Source organism: Dasypus novemcinctus, chromosome 11 (assembly GCF_030445035.2).
Source record: "Dasypus novemcinctus isolate mDasNov1 chromosome 11, mDasNov1.1.hap2, whole genome shotgun sequence".
Taxonomy (NCBI): Eukaryota; Metazoa; Chordata; class Mammalia; order Cingulata; family Dasypodidae; genus Dasypus; species Dasypus novemcinctus.
This window is the reverse complement of record NC_080683.1, coordinates 63,768,244-63,787,153: the sequence shown is the minus strand read 5'-3', so window position 1 is coordinate 63,787,153 and position 18,910 is coordinate 63,768,244. Positions and strand designations below refer to the sequence as shown.

Sequence of the window (18,910 nt, the reverse complement as noted above, 5' to 3'; positions counted from 1 at the left end):
AGTCACACCAATGGTGTGGTGAAATAAAAGCCCTAATCTTGATTTTAAAAAGTAAAAGCAGAAGCCTCTGAGTCTAATACAATCTAATATGCCCAGAGAAACAGACCAGTTTACAAACACACTCAGTATTTCTTTTTGGAATTCATCAATAATATCAAACTGCTACAACCTAGTATCCAGATCCTAGTATCTAAATGCTATTCTTCACATCAAGGAACTATTTCTCCTCATATAAATACCTTATTCCCAGTTTGGGACAGGAAGAATACAAAGTAAGCCTGGAACATCTCATGGTACCAGAAGGTATTCAAGAACTAACGTGGGACATATCAAAAGAATGCCAGAGTCATCTTGAAGAGGGTTCTACTACTAAAGTTGGGACAAGTTGAGCATCAAAATAGGACTAATGGATCATAATATATTGAATAAAGAAGTCCATATACATGAGAGTTTTAAAAATAGTGGGGATTAAGAAGAGGAGCCTTTTTTCCTCTATAAAGGAATGTCAGCTCATAAATTTAGAAAGAGTATAATTAAAATGGAAGATTTTCAGTTTACATCCACATGTATGTAATGTTTGATTCAAATCAGGATCATCAGTGCCTGTTAAAATCACCAGATTAGGAGAGATCTGGTAGGCACCACCTGAACCCAGCATCACCAGTAAGAGACAAACTAACATGATGTCAGCGGAAGTCCCTATCACCACCTAAATGTATTGTCACACACATGCAGAAAATGTTTAATTTGAATCTAACTATGAGGAAATCATCTCTCAAATTCAAATTATGGGACATCTTCAAAACTACTGACCTGCGCTTCTCAAAAATGTCATGGTCATGAAAGACAAAATGATGGGGATACTTACTGTCTTCGATTAAAGGAGACATGACCAAATGCAATGACTCATCCTTAATTGGCTTCCAGATTGGGAGAAAAAAAAAAAAAACTATAAAGGACATCATTGGGGCAATTCAGAAAATCTGAATGTAGACTGTATATTAGTTTACAATATTGTGTCAACATTGCATTTCTTGGGTAGGAAAATTATATTTGGGTTATGTTGAATGTCCTTGTTCTCAGGAGACGTTGAAGTATTTGGGGTGAAATGATATAATGTCTGCAATTTACTTTCAGATGTTTTGGATAAAAGTAATACACACATATTTACTTGTATGTAGATGGATGGGTAGGTAGGTAGGAGATAGATAGATAGACAGGCAGGCAGGCAGGCAGGCAGGCAAACAGGCAGGTAGGCACAAATTTAGCAAAATATAACAGTTGCTGAATATAGGTTAAAGGGTTAGTCTTTTCTATAGATTGAAATTTTTAAAAGTTGGAGAAAACAAATAATGGATTTGGATTGATTTTGTCATGAAGATGCCCTGTTCTAAGTTCTGGGGATGTAGCAGTGGATAAAACAGCGTAAGTTACAGTTCTCATTGGGCAACATTTTAGTGGAGATAGGAAACACAAGAATATTTTCCATTGTTTTAAGTGCTAGAAGTAAAATAAAGCACCATTACATGGTAGTAATTCAGAGAGAGGCAGGATTAGGTAGGGTGGTTAGAGAAGGCTTCTCCCAGGAGGAGACCTTTGAACTGAGCTCCAACTGACCAGAAGGAGCCACTGGTTCATACAGATTTGTTTTGAGCACCTACTCTGTTACTTTCCAGGTCCTGGGGAGATAGCAGCAAACAAGACAAAACTCTTTAGCTTCAAAGAGCTTACATTCCGATTAGACATGACAGATGGTAAGCAGGAATGTATAAGTTAGTGATCAGTGATATGGGGGAAAGTAAAGCAGGGAAGGTGGGTAGACAGGACAGGCGTTGAAATTTTAAACATGGTAGTTAGGAAAGATTTCACTGAGAAAGTAACATACAAAGGCCAGAAAGAGGTGAAGGGAGAGAGCCATATCTGGAGGAAGTATTTCAGGTGGAACAAATACAAAAACATAGAGAGTGAGTGTGCCTCTTGCGACTTAGAAGCAGCAAGGAGGCCAGCATGGCAAAGAGCAGTGGGAACCGGGGTTGGAGCCAGGGCACTGGGGGGGAGACAGATCATGTGGGACCTTCCGGGTCATTTTCATGACTTTGGATTTTCCTCAGTAATTGGGAATCTTTTGGAGGGTTCTGAATAGAAGAGTGAAATAACCCAATCATCATTTTACAGAATGACTGTGGAAATGGGGTGAAGAATAAGCTGTAAAGGGGAAAGGACAGGAACAGGAAGACCAGTTGAGCACCTACTGCCAGTACCCAAGCGAGAGGTGGTAATGGTTTGCACAAGGGTGGTAGTAGGGAAGGATTGCGAAGGTTTTATTTTGAAGGCACAGCTGCCAGGATTTGCTGCTGACTGATTGGAATTGGGATGTGAAAGAAAGAGAAGAATCCAGGATGACTGAGGTTTAGGACCTTAAGAATCAGAATAACAGAGTTGCCTTTAACTTAGGCAGGCAAGACTGCCAAAGGAGCAGATTTGAGAGAGGAGACGAGGAGTCGAGGCAGATGTATGGCAAGATAGGGGGTACTCAGCAACCAGGAGCAAAGCAGGCAGGCCAAGGAAAAAGGCAAATGTTTAAAGGTGTACTGAGAATTTCACAGCAGGCATGTGCAACGATCATTGAAATTGTCTTGTATAGACCTTTTCATAGAATCGTTTCATTTATAAAGTCAACTATTAGTAAGTCAAGCTCTACAGCACAGATGAAAAGGTTAACTCCCAGCTTACCCTGCATTCTGCCACCTAAGGGTCAGGATTCGCAAATGGAGCTCCTGTAGGAGGACTCCCTTGTTCCTTAATGCTGGAAGGAGTTTCAGTGGGGAAGGGGGCATTTGTGCTGAAGATGTGCCCTATCCACAGTGCCAAGTGAGCCAGCATTGGTGGGAGTGGCCCTGTAGAGTTCAGCTGGAGTACAACAGTGGTTCCCAGACATTTTTTGCAAATGACCTCTTTGACATGTAACAATATTTCACAGACTGCCTTTCAGTTTTGAACCCAAATTTCCCTTCCTTCTACACCCCACGCCTGAGTCCCTGAAGGACACACATTCTAAGCATATCTCATTCCTCAAGAGCAGGCTCTGGCAGCCTTAAGACTATTCATCCACATTCCACTGCCTCTTCTGCTCTGCCTCCAAAATTCCTACAGAGGCTGCACTTAAAATAATGAGGCCTTATTTTTTCAGATTCTTCCTCCTCCAGGAAGATGCTGAAAGCTTTTCATGAGAATTCTTCAAGAATTGCTGATGTTCTCTAGACTTAGAAGCATGTACTTGAAATAGGGACTCTGATAACTTTAACCCTCAGCAGATGCTTATTGGTGGAATTGCTGGTTCTTGAATTCACTCTTCTTGGGAAGACCTATTCTCTGCAGCTCTATCCCATTCTGCCAACTGTGGTCCAACCCGAGAGAATACTCCAGGGCACTTTCCTTTCTGGCCAACCCCAGAAACTTGGGATTCGCCCTCTCTCCCTCTTGCTCTTTTTTTTTTTTTTTTTTTTTTTTTAGATTTTTGTTTTTTCTCTCCCCTCCCCCCCCTTCCCAGTTGTCTGCTCTCTGTGTCCTTTTTTTTTTTTAAGATTTATTTATTTATTTAATTTCCCCCCCTCCCCTGGTTGTCTGTTCTTGGTGTCTATTTGCTGCATCTTGTTTCTTTGTCCGCTTCTGTTGTCGTCAGCGGCACGGGAAGTGTGGGCGGCGCCATTCCTGGGCAGGCTGCTCTTTCTTTTCACACTGGGCGGCTCTCCTCACGGGCGCACTCCTTGCACGTGGGGCTCCCCCACGCGGGGGACACCCTTGTGTGGCACGGCACTCCTTGTGCGCATCAGCGCTGCACATGGCCAGCTCCACACGGGTCAAGGAGGCCCGGGGTTTGAACCGCGGACCTCCCATATGGTAGACGGACGCCCTAACCACTGGGCCAAAGTCCGTTTCCCTCTCTGTGTCCATTTGCTTTGTGTTCTTCTGTGTCCGCTTATATTCTTGTCAGCAGCACCGGGAATCTGTGTCTCTTTTTGTTGCATCATCTTGCTGTGTCAGCTCTCTGTGTGGGCGGCACCACTCCTGGACAGACTGTACTTTTTTCACGCTGGGCGGCTCTCCTTACAGGGAGCACTCCTTGCACATGGGGCTCCCCTACGCGGGGGACACCCCTGCGTGGCACGGCACTCCTCGCGCACATTGGCACTACACATGGGCCAGCTCACCACATGGGTCAGGAGGCCCTGGGTTTGAACCCTGGATATCCCATGTGGTAGGGGGACGCTCTATCCATTGAGCCAAATCTACTTCCCTCTCTCTTGTTCTTGATACCCTCTCTTCCCAGTTTCCTGGTTTAAAAATTCATATTAAAGCACTAGTTCTCTGAGAGGAAAAATACACATGTATTAAAATTGGAATGCCTTAGGATATAACAAGACGGCAGCAAAGTCCGTGGGATAAGGTCTTTTGTTGTAACTGTAGAGGTTTCTCTTTTTCATTTCCTCCCATGATTCTGCAGGGTAAACACACACACATAATGAAAGCACTCCAACATTTTGTAGACATTTATTAGTTACTTTGAAAAACTCATCTACACTAGAGACCTGAGAGTGTTTGGTTTTTAAAGACCAAGGAACAGTGTGTAATACTCAGGGTCATATGGTAAATTGGTGAGAAATCCAGGATGCTCGTGTCTGCCTCAAGCCTAGTCCTAGAATTGCTCTTTCTCTTTGTCTCAGTCAGCCCTTCCTCTCTGGCCAGGTGTCATTCTTATTAAAGAGTCAGGATTTCATTAAGTAAAAAGCAACAAGGTGGGTGGAAAAAGCAACTTCTTGTAAGCAATAGTTATAGTTTTCGTTCCAGCACCTGCCCTAACCAGCTTACCCCCAGACAAGTCCTGCTTCTGCCCCCTAGGATAATAATACCTGTTCTGCAGGAGTGGAGTGAGTTCCTGGCACATAGACCTTCCATACGTGGTTATCATTACTACATGAATGAGGAAAAATGCCTTCAAAATCACCCTTGAGCTTAGTGAGCCCACCAAATAGTGCTCTGCTGGGTTTAAATATCAAGGCAGCATTCTGGGTCTATTCCACCTGGACACGTTCCTATTCCATTTCTTACTGTTACTTAAGTACAATTGTCTTTGGGTCCCCAATTCCTGATATCCAGCCTCTGGACCCACACAGGTCCCTTTCCAAGCCAATTATTGAGTTGCTTAATTCCCTGAATCTGATGGAGCCTGGCCTCCATTGGTTTCTCTAGTCTGTACTGAAAGGTTATTTTTGGATCTTTGGATTCATTTCACTCATTTTTGGAAATAACATGTATAAAATTATTACTTGCTTTGAATTTTAGAAGATTTTTGTAAAGAGCATGCTCCTCTTACCACTCAAGGCTCTCTTCCTTACTACATCTTGTAAAACTGTAGGGTCCACCTCTGCTCCAGGATGGCCATCTGTACTCGAGCTTAAGGAGAAGGTCCCTCCACAGCCAACTCCACAACAGAAGGCCCGGCTCAATTGTTCACCTCAACTTTGTGCCTAGAGTTTAATTTAGGATCACCAGTTAGATATCAAAGTCACAAACTCAGGAGAACTATCAAAAACAAATTCAACCCAGAGTCAGGTCCTAGCTTCAGCACAGAAAGCATATATGGCTAAACAGGCTAAAATGGGTGACCTCCAGGAATTTAGGCAGTCCCAGCATGGTATAAGCATCTCTTTTTCTTTTGCCTCAAGTTATTTGACCAGAACTATGTTCTTTCCTACTAATTTCAGCCCATGCTTGATAAATCATAACTATTTATTGACTATCAACCATGAGTAAATTATAGTGTTTGTTGCTGTGATACGGTAAATGTTTTAAAGGATGTCCTTGACTCTCACTCATTTCATTGCTTTGCATCCTGTCTCTCTTCTACTTGTAGTCAGAGCTCCTGGTTTCTTTTCCACTTACGAGCAAAGATTTAGAGATTATATAGATCAGTCCTAAAACTTGTCAAGAGATTATTAAGGAGGAAAGGCTTTGGGCTATTTTCTCCTGCCATTTAGAGTGTAAGAATGGTAGGGTATATGCAACTTTTATGATATTTTCAATGGCTCAGTTATTAGGGCAAGTCCAGGAAAATACAAGATGGGGCATGCTGCTATCGATTCCAACAAAAATATGGGTCCACGGGACTGATGACATTTGCTCACCTGACAGTTCTAAATATAAAGGGCTTACTTGTTCAGTGAAGAAGAATAATGTCTGGAAACAATACCTGTCTAAATGTCCTGAAACTCAGGCTACTGAATATGCATTTGTTTAATTTCAAGGGTTCAGCTACTGTGCAGTTGAATAAGTATGTGGCCTCTGAAAACTTCCATACCTAGGAAATCTTTTTTTTTTTTTAATGTTTACTTCTGTTACACCCTATCAAGGCTCCCTGTATTCTCTGCAAATTGTCCACGATCTCAGGAGACTGATTGGACAAGGCCAGCCTTCCAAACCAAAGTAGCTTGAAGAAAGTGTCATTCATCGACATATGGGAAACTTGGGAACATTCAAGAGAACCCTGTTTGTTTTGCCAACTCACAAGCCTGTATATATTCTGCCAGTGGCATCCAGAGTAAATGAAAATACAGTCAACCTGTCTTGTTTCCTTGTCAGTTTTTATATAGAGTGTTTAAGGAATATTAGAGACCATAACTCCTTTCAGATTTTTGTAGTAGGAAGTAAGGAGAGTCAAGAGTTGGAGGTTACAAAATAAGGCAGGTTAGAAGTCATCTAGTCCAACTGCTCATCCAGTTCTGGAATCTTTTCACAACAGTGGTATAGATACTCTGCAGCCTCTAGTGAACCCTTCCTGTGGAAGAGAGCCCCTTCCACTGACAGCCCCTTCTATTTTGTACAGCCATGATGATTAGAAAGTTCTTCCTTATTTTTAGCAAAATCTACCTCCCTTAAATTTTCACTTGTGATCCTCTTTATGCTCTCTGGAATGGAAGAGACACAATTTAATTTCTATCTTCTTACGATAATCTTTTATCTCTCTGAAGGCAACACTTACATGGTCCCCATTAGCCTTCCTTTCTCAGGATTTAACATCTCCAGTTCCACCCACTGCCTGGCATGTGGCTTCAGTAATCATCCTCACCCTTGTTGCTCAGAGCCCCTCTCAACAGACCGCACCAGGACTGAATGCAGGAGTTTCAGTGCAATCTGAACTGCAAAGAGTAGATGGAACTCTGTCTCCCTTTCTCTCGTTGTGCATCTTTTAATGTGGCCCAGGATTGTGCTAAGTCTCGTGGCATCTGTCACAATACTAACTTATCTCATTAAGGTAGGACTCTCCCATTCATCCCCACAAATTTGAATTTTTAAATCCCTGTACAGAATGCAATACCAGTTTTTGTTAAATTTCATCTTTGTACATTTACCCCATAATAGCAGCCTGTGGTCATCATTTGGGATCTTGAGGCTGCCTTCTGGAGTACTTCATCAGCTTTCTGTCCACATCTTCTCCAAATGAGAAACAAGACAGAGTAGGGGACCAAAGGCTGGGTCACATTACCAGACATTCCTCCTTGGGTTGATATTGATCTGTCAACCGGCTACTGATCACTTAATTTTACTACCATCTAGACTCCAGTCCTTCATATTATCCAAAGAGTGACCTAAGAGATGTCAGCTGCCTTGCTGAGATCCTGGGATACTTGTTTCTACTGCATTCTCTGAGCAATAATCCTGTCAAAACCAGAAATGACATTATTTTGGCATGACTTGTTCCTAATGAAGCTTAAATCATCTGCCACTCTCCTGTCTAGGTTCTGATGGGGTGATGGTTGTTGTTTGGAAAGCCTAGGAAGATCAAGTACACAGTTCAAATGGAGATGTTGTTCAAAGACTTACTTTTACTCACTAAGAGCATCAAAACATTGAGAGAGCAGGTGAAAAGGTTTAAAAGTGCCACATGTATATCCAGATTGAGTGACAGGGAAAAGAATCTCCCATTATGTGTGTACATTATGAAATATGAAAAGAAACCAGAAAATCATTCACTGCAGTTCTTGAGGGAATGGCTAAGATTGGGATAAGATTTAAAAAACAGAAATGGAACTGGATATTAGAGAAAAACAAAAAACAAAAACCCTAAATCTCTGAAACCCCCAGAGCTGCAAATGTTTATTAGAAAACAGGGGAGGAAGCAGATGTGGCTCAAGCGATTGGGTGTCCGCCTACTACGTGGGAGGTCCTGGGTTTGCCAGAGGTCCTGGCTCAGCCTCTTGGAGAGGATAAGCGAGACAGCAGGCTGACATGATGGGCTGGCCCAGCGAGCTGATGCAACAGGATGACACTAGGAAACACAATGAGAGAGACAACAAAGTGGGGAGTGGAGGTGGCTCAGGCAATTGGACGCCTCTCTCCCACATGGGAGGTCCCAGGTTTGGTTCCCAGTGCCTCCCAAAGAGAGGACAGGTGGACACAGAGAGCACACAACAAATGGCCACACTGAGTACAAACAACTGGGAAGGGGGGAATGAATGGATAAAAAGAAATCTTTAAAAAAAAAAAAAAAGAAAAGGAAAGAAAATAGGGTAAAGCAGTAGAAGTTCAGTTATAGAATACTTCCCTCTGGACAAACTGAGCAAAAGGAGGTAGTCCCACCCAGGCAGACAGAGCCTAGGGGTCGAGAGCAGGGATCCTCTAGGGCAGGGGTTCTTAACCTTTTTTGTTCCACAGACCTCTTTGCCAATCAAGTGAAAACCAACCACGGACCCATTACTAAGTCCACACTATACTGTGTTATTTAATAAATATATCACACCTGCCCCAAGACGTCCCTACAAGAATAATGTTGTTGTTTTTTCAATTTCAGTTCAAGCTCATAAACTCCTGGTTACAAGCCCCTGCTCTAGGGGAAATACTACTAAAATTCTTCCTTGACTGTGGAATGGATTTGTAAATCCCACAGAAGGAAACACAGATTTAGACACACACACACAACAAAAATTCCATTCTTAAAAGGGTCCCCAGTACATGGCCCAGACCCTAACAGCCCTTCCTCCTACAGGCAGGAGTGAGTTTGGTTTGCCTCCAACATCCATCTCCCCTACTTTGTCTTTCCATTTTCCTGTTCAGTCTTCCTCAGATGCTGGGCGAGTTCTGTTGTAGCAGGGCTGGGAGACATGCAGGCAGGAGCCCATGGCCTCTGTTCCTCCAACCTCTTCTCTCTTTTCATACTGCTGTGCTTAGATTCCTCAAGCACCTTCCTTCCAGCATTAGAATGATTGAATCCTGAAAAATGCTGCCACAGAGTTATTTTTGGCTCTCTTCTTTCTAGCCCTGGTGTCTGTCTGCTCATCGACAACCATTAACAGCTGTTAGATGGGGCTTTCAATTGCCTGGCTTCTTGCTGAAGTGCTTTAACACTGGTTTTCTAAGAGCTCTGCTATGCTGTAGAGTTGAGAGGAAAATGGCATAAAATCCCTTTCGTTTGGGGAGCCAAAGTTTTTTCTCCCTTTGAAGGAAAACTAAGCCTCTGCCAGAGTCCAAGAAGCTGCCGGGCTCCTCCCAACTGAGTTCCTATGGACGCCGACTGATTCACATGATCTCCTGTGTCCATTCGCAGCCAGCCCTGAGTCATTCAGGGAAAAGACCAAAGAGGGCTGGACACCTGTGCATTTTGAGTGTGGGAATCTTAGCGTCCCATTCTTGCTCAGCTTCTGCCCTTTACCCACCTCTATGAAGCCCATCACTGCCTCTGGAGTTTCCTGCTCCATTGTTCACTTCCCTCCAAAGGTTTGAGGACCACAGTAGATGTTTGGAAAGGTCCCTGCTTCTTGTAAATATTCATTCTTACTGGCCCCAAGAAGGATGGCAATGTGGTTTTGCTGATCAGCAATTAACGTTTAGTATCTGCCACCACTCTACCACCTTCCACTGAGGGGCAGTACCCAGTCCTATCCCCATTTCTCAGACTGGAAAATTTGAGAGGCAATGTTATTTCTTCCATGTTAGGATTAGCCAAAATAACTGTTCAGTCTCCTAATCCTAATGTTTCCAAAATATGAACCTGGAAATAAAATGACCTCAAGTGGTATATGAAGAACTTCAAAAGCTCATTGTATTGATTTTAATATATATTAGGAAAAATGTAACACATTTTAAAACTGAGTTTTTGACTGACCTTATTGTTTAGGACAAGTTTATTTTTAAACTATTATAAAAAGCCTTGAGGGAAGCAGTTGTGGCTCAACTGATTGAGCATCTGCCTACCATATGGAGGGTCCAGGGTTCAAACCCAGGGCCTTCTGACCCGTGTGGTGAGCTGGCCCACACGCAATGCTGCTGTGTGCAAGGAGTGCTGTGCCACATAGGGGTGCCCCACACGCATGGAGTGCACCCTGCAAGGAGAGCCGCCCCATGCAAAAAAAAAGTGCAGCCCGCCCAGGAGTGGCACCACACACACACAGAGCTGATGCAGCAACACAGTTTCCCAGTGCCACATGACAAGAATGCAAGCGGACACAGAAGAACACACAGCGAATGGACACAGAGAGCAGACAATGGGGAGGAGGGGAAAGAAATAAAATAAATCTTAAAAAAAAAAAGAGAGAGAAACTGGGAGGTAAAAGGATATAATACAGAAGGGAGCAATAATGTTTAAAAAAAAAAAGGCTTGAATGCCCTGTTGAAGAGTTTGCATCCTATCCTTTAGGCAGCAAAGAGATAAAAATGTCATGGCGGGGGGAGGGGGGCGTTAATCAGGCAGCAACATAAAAGAAGGATTGGAGGAGAAAGAGAAACAATGGCCGTGTCGTTGCCATGATAAGCAAGAAAAAATAAGGCCATGAAACAAGTTGTATGTTGGAAAAGAAAGAAAAGGGTAGCTGGCTTTTAAAGACTGAAGCAAACCAGAAAAAAAACTAGAATTTATTGTAATATCATAGACTTATTCACTTGTTTATTATCTGTTCCTTCCTCTCAAGCTGCATTGTCCAAGAGTGTGTTCTGTGATGACGGAAATGTTCTTTGGTGCTGTCCGATACTGTAGCCACATGTGGCTATTGAGTGCTTGAAATAATGGCTAGTGTGACTAAAAAACTGCATTTTTAGTTTGACAATTTAAACTGAAATAGCCACACATGGCTGGTGGCCACCATATCAGACTGTGCAGGACTTGGGTGTGAGTTCCAGTGAAACCCTGTAATAGAGGCAAGAAGGATTATGTCCCATTCAAATCAGTATTCTACTGATGAAGAATGTTGGCACTGTTTTAAGGAAGAAGAAGATGGGGATTTCCCATGACACTTTTAGGATATTTCCCAAATGCTTAAGCTCTCATAACTTGTATGTGGAGTAAAATCAAGCCAAAGGGGGTAGATAAAAGAAGGGGCTGCTGGGTGGGGAGAAAGGCCAAGGCTAGTCTCTGTTCCGTGGTTCCTGCCTTCTCTGTCTTCGTTTTTGGCTCTTAGAAAGCACAACACCCACACTTCTTTTTGAACCATGCAAGGGGAATAATTAAAAATGGAAAAACATTTTATAAGGAACGGGAAAAGTAAAATGTGTTAGAGCTGCTTTGTTAGAATGGCTGTCGCGCTATGGGGGGGAATACACAGTACTCAAGCTCCAGCCCCACACACCATGACTGTGTGACCTTGGGCAAGCGCTTAACCTCTGTGAGAGACAGTTTCCTAGAAAATAGGAATAAGAATCCTGATACCTAATGTACCAAGTTATTGGGAGGAATGAATGATATAATAGTAGGAAAATTCATGTTTTATGGTCCATAAAGTGCCTTTAAGATGTTTTTTACAGTTCACACATGCTGGAGTTGTATGTGAACACAGCTTATAACACAATTACATCTGAACACAGCTATATTAAAATATAATTTTGATATGTGCCTTTCAGAACATCTGCATCCAAAACAAAACCCAAACAATCCAAGAAAGACTCTTATCTGTCTTAATATTAAAAAACATAATTACACTATGAGCATAATTAAAAGCACCAAATAATTTATTTGAATGTGTTAAAGGGGGAAATTTTAGGTTGTATATATGTTACTAGAATAAAAATTTTTTAAAAACAAGACAAAATAATAGGATTGTGCAACACCAACAAGGAACCCTAATGTAAAACATGTACTGTTGTTAACAGTACAATTAGAACAATAGTCTTGCATCAATTGTAACAAATGTACCACACTAATGCAATGTGTTAATAATGGGTTGGGGGTATGAGAACTCTATATTTTCTGCATAATTTGTCTATAGCGTTACAACTTCTCTAATTAAATTAATTTAATTTAATTTTAAAGACCCCTGGGAAAGCGGATACCACAACCTCCTTCTATTAGCTTGTTATGGTTCAATAGTGCTTGCTGCCAGGGAGTTCTTCTTTGTGTTTTTCCATCCTGTCTCTGTAGCTTTAGATGCAGGGGACTGTCCACCACCACCAATTTGGATGAGACCACCTTCCCCTTTGCCACTGCAGCCCTTTACTCCCTTCTCTCATCTTCTCCACCCTGTATTTGATCCCCTGCCTCTGTCCCACTGTCTTAACAATTCATTTAGACTCTTTTCTGTATACACTGAAATCCCCCAACTCTCAGTTTCTCCTGCAGCACCTGTAACCTTCTGTTAAAAAGATATCTGAGGGAAGCGGACTTGGCCCAATGGATAGGGCGTCCCCCTACCACATGGGAGGTCTGTGGTTCAAACCCCGGGCCTCCTTGACCCGCGTGGAGCTGGCCCACGCACAGCGCTGATACATGCAAGGAGTGCCCTGCCACACAGGGGTGCCCCCCAAGTAGGGGAGCCCCACGCGCAAGGAGTGCGCCCTGTAAGGAGAGCCACCCAGCGCGAAAAAAAGTACAGCCTGCCCAAGAATGGCGCCACACACACGGAGAGCTGACACAACAAGATGATGCAACAAAAAAAGAAACACAGATTCCCGGTGCCGCTGATAAGGATAGAAGCGGTTACAGAAGAACACACAGTAAATAGACACAGAGCAGACAATAGGGGGGGAAGGGGAGAGAAATAAATAAAAAATAAATAAATCTTAAAAAAAAAAAGATACCTGAGTCCCACAGAACCACCACTTTCCCTCCTGCCTCACCTTCATATCCCTTTCTTCATGCTTCATGGTTAAAGCAGAGTTGGTTATGGCTCCATTTGTACCAGCCATCCATGAGCACAGTCCTCTGTATAACCCTGCCGTGTACTGTCACATCGATTCAGGGTGTCAGTTCACTTGCTCCCTCTGGGTAACCACTTAGAGAACAGGCTCAAAACGAAGTCCACGAGCCAAGTTCTCATGTTCCCCAGACCCAGGAGTTAGAAAGGGAATCCAGTTTAACACAGTTACTAAGCTGTCCCTAGAATTATTTTCTCATGGTGAATAATCCCTTTTCTTCAAGGATTTCTTAAAGATGGCCTCTTTTCTGATCTTTTAAAATGAGGAACCATAACTATAAACAACTCAAATAAATGCTCATCAATTAGGGAAAGTGAACATCAGTTTGCAGTTTTGATATCATATTCACCAAGATTCTCCCTCACCAAGAACATGTTCTCTCTATACCTAAAGACACTGAATCCTATTGTATTTTCATCATATTTAAGCTTAAAAATTATTTTCTAACTTTTACATTTGGGTTATGCCTTTTTTCTTCCCAAAATATTAATATCTAATTAAAGCTAATCAGAATCTACACCAGTTCCCATCTTAAAACTAATTCTAGTCCATACATCTCTTACATGGTTAATCCACGAAGAATGAGACCTCTCTAACCTGTGTCATAGGTAATAATCCAGAAAATTAATGGGCCATAGTCAATAGTAGTTTGAATATGCTAAAATTATAACCAAAAATAAACAGAATGAAAATAATGCATTGTATTAAATTCTATTACATTAAGTAATTAAAGTTAAATGGACTTTTATAAAAGAAAAGAAAAGGTGTCTAATATGACACCTTGCAGCAGGGTCCCACAGATGAATTGTAAGGTTAATACACCTCTCTGTAGGAGGCTGACATAAGGCTCATCTGTCTCCCCGGGGCTCCAGTGTCCAAAACTGAACTCTGTGTTGTTCTTCTCCGTGTATTTACTACCCTGTCTTTGATTGAGCATCCCTTTATATAGCCCACAGAGGGGTAGGGGAGGGACTTAAACTGAGTTACCCTAATGATGTGGTCAAATAAAAGCCCTACTCTTGATTTAATAAAGTGAAAATGAAACCCGTGAATCTATTACCATCTAATACGCTCAGAGGAACAGCCCAATTTACAAACACAATCTGATATCTATTTTTAGAATTCATAAACAATACCAAACTGCCAAAACATCCAAGATTTGGGCTCACAGCAATGTCCTCAGGGCTGAGAAGCAATAAGTAACACACCACACCAGCCCATCTCCTCCCTCTAGAGGTGGGCACTCAACCTTGGTGCCTGGTGGTACCTTGGATCCCCTGTGGTCCAGCTGTGTCCCCAGATCTGCCGCCATGAGCTTTATGGTCATAATGGCAATAATCCTAATAGGAGATTAACCTAAGGTACTTTAAAGTACTTTTACATATATCATTACATATGGCCACACACAGTTCCATATTCATATATATGTCCAGGTTGCCTTTCAGTTTTCATTTTTCCAAGGCTGGTCACAGGATGCTCCCCTAAAATGGAGAGATTTTTAATACACAAGTTACATGACTGTACGAAGTTAGTTTCTGAAATCAGCTCCCAAGTCATATATCTCTATAACCTTTAATTTTTTTGTTTAATAAACAGATATTTATCATCCTGCAAAGAGAGAGAGATTAATTCTGTAGTGTAAGTATAAGCAAAGAGCTATGAAAGTACAAAGGAAGGAGTGAGTAATGCTGATGAGATAATGAGGAAAGACCTCAGAGAAGAGGAGGTGTGGGAGGATTTTTATAGGTGGGGAAAGGCCACCTGGGGTTAGTTTCCCTCCATGTACGCTTGTAGTACCTTCTTCGTATTTCTGTCAAAGCAGCTATTGCCTCCTGTTGTAATTGATTGTCCTCTCATTTGTCAGTAAGATCCTTATGCAAGAATTCTTTGTGGTAATGGTGATGTTTTCAGTCTGCAGCCCTGCCATCTAGAACAGTGTCAGGATGTTTGTCAAATTAATGAAGGACATCCTTTAGCAAAGGTCAAAAGGCAGGAAAATACACAGTATGTATTAGATGAGAATGAGAGGAAAGCTTGGAACCAATTCATTGAGGGCTGGCCAGAGGCCTCAAGTTCCAGCTAACATGATGTCGTTGAATTTGAGTTCTGATGTACTCTTTTCAGCCACCTAACTTCAGCTCATACTGTTGTGTTTTTTTAATATATTTTTATCACAGAAGTTGTGAACTTAAAAAACAATCATGCACATGTGTAGAATTCCCATACAACACCCCTTCACCAACACACCACACCGTGGTGGAACATTTCTTACAGATTATGAGATAATATCATCAGACTCTTACCACTAACTATGGCCCATAGCATACACTTCACATGTTATTTTCCATACCCCCCCTATTATTAACACAGTACATCTTTGGCATTGATACAAGAATATTACAGTATTGTTGTTAACTATAGTCCATAGGTTACATTAATTGTATTTTTCCCATGCAGAGTCTCCACATTCCTACCACACTGCAGTAGTGATGGGCATCCATTCTAGTTGACAGAAGGACGACATTCTTGGCATTTGTACTATTAACCACAATTTTCATCCACCTCTGGATTCACTGTGTTATTCAGTCCCTAGATTATTCTCTAGCTTTCTTTCAACTGACATTTACATGTCTCGACTACCCTTTTCAACCACAAATCCATTTATAAACCAGCTGCTACTCATTATAACATGTTGCCATCAACTCTATCCATTTCCATGCTTTTGCAGTCAAGTTAATTAAAATTTCTACATACACTAAGCATCAGTACTCCTTTGCAGCCCTACTCTTAATTCCTAATAACCTATACTCTAGGTTTTAACTCCAGGCATTTATTCTTCGTATTTAGTTCATATTAGAGAGACCATGCAATATTTGTCCTTTTGTATCTGGCTTATCTCACTTAGCATAATGTCTCCAGTGTTCATCCATGTTCTTCTTACTGCAGCATAGTAGTCCATCATCCGTATATACCACATTTTGTTAATCTTCATTGGTTGATGGACGTTTGGGTTGTTTACATCTTTTGGCAATTGTGAATTACACCACTATGAATATCAGTGTACAAATGTCTGTTCACATCACAGTTTTCAGTTCTTCTGGATATACTCCGAGTAGAGGAATTGCTGGATCATATGGCAGTTCTATATTTAACTTCCTGAGGCACCGCCAAACTGTCTTCCACAGAGGCTGTATCATTTTGCATTCCTACCAACAGGGAAGGAGTGTTCCTATTTCTCTGCATCCTCTCCAGCACATACTGTTTTCTGTTTTTTTAATAATGGCTCTTTATAAGGTATGAGATGATACCTTATTGTCATTTTGATTTACTTTTCTCTGATCGCTGGTGATATAGAACTTTTTTTTTAAAGATTTATTTATTTATTTCTCTCCCTTCCCCCTCACCCCAGTTGTCTGTTCTCTGTGTCTATTTGCTGCGTCTTGTTTCTTTGTCTGCTTCTGTTGTTGTCAGCGGCACAGGAATCTGTGTCTCTTTTTGTTGTGTCATCTTGTGTCAGCTCTCCATGTGTGCGGTGCCATTTCTGGGCAGGCTGCACTTTCTTTCGCACTGGGCAGCTCTCCTTACAGGGCGCACTCCTTGTGCGTGGGGCTCCCTACGCGGGGGACACCCCTGCGTGGCATGGCACTCCTTGCGCGCATCAGCACTGCACATGGGCCAGCTCCACACAGGTCAAGGAGGCCCAGGGTTTGAACCGCGGCCCTCCCATGTGGTAGATGGACGCCCTAACCACTGGGCCAAGTTCATTTCCCTGAACATTTTTTCATGTGCTTTTTGGCCATTTGTATTTCCTCTTTGGAGAGATGTCTATTTGAGTCTTTTGCCCATTTTAAAATTGGATTGCTGGGAAGCAGATGTGGCTCAACCAACTAGGCTTTTGTCTACCATATGGGAAGCCCTGGGTCCACTTCCCAGGGCCTCCTCGTGAAGGCAAGCTGGCCTGCACCCATACAGAGCTGACAGCCCACGCCCACAGAGAGCTGACAGCCTGCGCCCGCAGAGAGCTGGCACAGCAAGATGACGCAACAAAGGGAGACAAGCATACACAGAAGAACGCACAGCGAATGGACACAGAGAGCAGACAGCAAGCAAGCAGCAAGGGAGTGGGATAAATAAATAAAATAAATCTTAAAAAAAAAAAGAGCTAAGAAATAAATAGACTCAGGTTGTATTAAAAAAAAAAGTTGGATTGCTTGTTCTTTTATTGTTGAGCTGTATGATCTCTTTATCTATATAGGCTAGAAATCAAGCCCTTATCAATTATGTGGTTTCCAAATATTTTCTCCCATTGAAAAACGTGGAATGTTTCACAAATTTGTATGTCATCTTTACGCAACGGCCATGCTAACTTCTCTGTATGGTTCCAATTTTTGTATTTGTGCTGCCAAAGCGAGCCCCGTTATTTCTTAACGGGGAAACATTTTAGGAGTTTTTACTAAGGAACCCTTCTTCTGCCAGAACCAAGGACACATAACTTCCCTGGGGGAGGGCCAGAAATCTTGAGGCAGCAGTAATTTATCTCTATAGATTGGTATAAATGAGGTTGTAGACCTGTTTGCACCACCCCATGAGTTCAGAATGCGAGAACAAAGGACACTTGCCCTGTGAACCATTCACACTTTTTTTCCTAAACCTCCCCCCCTTTTTTTTAATTAAAGAAGTTGTGAGTTTACAAAACAATCATGCATAACATACAAGATTCTCATACCTCACCCCACCACCAGCACCTTGCATTGTTGTGGAACATTTGTTACAAATGATGAAAGAACATCATCAAATTATTACTACTAACTATAGTTCATAGCTTCCATAGCTTATGTTTGGTGTATTTTTTCCATAGATCATCCTATTATTAATACCATGTATTAGTATTGGGCATTTGGTATAGTTCATAAGAGAACATTCTCATATTTGTACCATTAACCACAGTCCATCGTCTACTGCATGAACCATTTGCTTTTAAGTACAGCTTATTCATAAAATGGGGGTTGTTTATAATTCAGGGTCCACGTGTGTTTTTTGAAAAATGCTTTCGGTCTCAGTCAAAACATACACGGAATGTTTTTGCTCATCCTTTCTTTGCATTATGATTTATTATTCCTCTCCCTCCTCCCTGTTAAAGTCTTAAGTTAATGTTTTCATGTTTACTTTGCATTTTCTTTAAAACCACTATAACCCAGCTGGGAAATTTAGGGCAGAGTGGACTCGCCCCAGCTGGTGGCAGGCCGCCTTGAATCAGAGCCGGGGCAACCGTTCTCTGGCTAGCTGCAGAGTTCTCTCTCTAGGCTTCAGTTTCACCACTATAATTATGAGCGAGAAGCCTATAGTTAATTGCAATGCATGAATGGGAGATATTCCTGGACTTATTTGCATTCATTACTCGCCAGTAGTTTCTCTGTTGAGGTCTCCATCCTTGTTTCTACAGAGCTTTTGGCAGTGTTTCTGCAGTTGGTGTGTGAATTTTTATGATCTGTTGCATGTTATTCATGCAGTTTCCTGCCCTGTAATGGTATCAGTTTTCCAGGCACAGAGGAATACAGACCAAAACCCAGGAGCCTGCATTAGCATAAAATGTCCCAGTTCTGTCAGTTTGATTAATTTGTCTCTTTGTCTCCACTCTATATGATAAGTGCTATTAATGGTTGCAACACTTCATATGTCAAAGTCTTTCTTCCTAATGACTTGAAAATGCGGTTTATTTCCCTCCTTTTTGTAT

General features: G+C 42.0%; 1 protein-coding gene and 1 non-coding gene across 4 annotated transcripts in view; one reads left to right on the top strand and one right to left on the bottom strand.

Moving 5' to 3' along the window:
• The window catches only part of BACH2 (BTB domain and CNC homolog 2), a 360,545-nt gene that overhangs the window by 290,028 nt on the left and 51,607 nt on the right, over positions 1 to 18,910 (top strand). The window lies entirely within an intron of this gene.
• Positions 17,486 to 17,591, bottom strand: LOC111763206 (U6 spliceosomal RNA). Its single transcript, XR_002796121.1, has one exon. It is a non-coding gene; the product is annotated as a U6 spliceosomal RNA (small nuclear RNA).